The sequence below is a fragment of the Aulonocara sp. 'chitande type north' Nkhata Bay genome, linkage group LG20, assembly GCF_057382095.1.
Source record: "Aulonocara sp. 'chitande type north' Nkhata Bay isolate Kocher_YH1m ecotype deep benthic linkage group LG20, A_spYH_male_GT1.1, whole genome shotgun sequence".
Classification (NCBI taxonomy): Eukaryota; Metazoa; Chordata; class Actinopteri; order Cichliformes; family Cichlidae; genus Aulonocara; species Aulonocara sp. 'chitande type north' Nkhata Bay.
Genome location: NC_141363.1, coordinates 37,177,224 through 37,177,956, shown reverse-complemented (window position 1 = coordinate 37,177,956; position 733 = coordinate 37,177,224).

The window sequence follows — 733 nt, the reverse complement described above, 5'->3', positions numbered from 1 at the left end:
GGGCCGATCTGAAGCACGGGGATGAGGGCACCCTTCCCCCCATTGTATTTAAACTAACATCATATGAGTGCTACTTTTCATCTGTAAAGAGTAAAAATGAATAAATGCATTTTTTCACAATTAATCTAAAGAAAATGACACACTAAATCAAATCCTTTTGATGAAGCTTAAAATTGACATGAAATCTCGTGTATTTTTACAATATACCGTAATTGCAGATCGTATCTTATTATGATTCCACATAGCAGAGTAGCACTTAATAAAGTAATGGCGTCACTTCTATTAATAATCTCATAATAGTGTCATAATGATGCTCCAATATAACATTACTACATTTAAATTTGCAATGTTTGTCCTTAAAATATTTAAAATGAAAAATCTACTGTAAGAACAAGATTGCTCTTCCTGCAGGAAATACATTCTGACGGTTTGAGTAAGTAATTACTGAAGTTAACTCAATAAGGGAGAAAAGATTCTAGATAAATATGAAAGAAGCTGTACATAATACTACATTTGTGAGATGGTTATGAGCATTTTTTTCTAATAGTTAAAAATTATTTGTGAAGAACTTCATGAAGTCATTGCTAGTTAAGGTTAAAGGAATGGTTGACTCAACAGAGCTCTGACTTTTTGTCGGCCTGACTGCAGTGGTAAAGACAAACCTAGGGTTGTTCTTATTTTGTTTAATTAGTGATGAATAGTAAGATGTTCCAGGTTCATGCAGGTCTTTTAA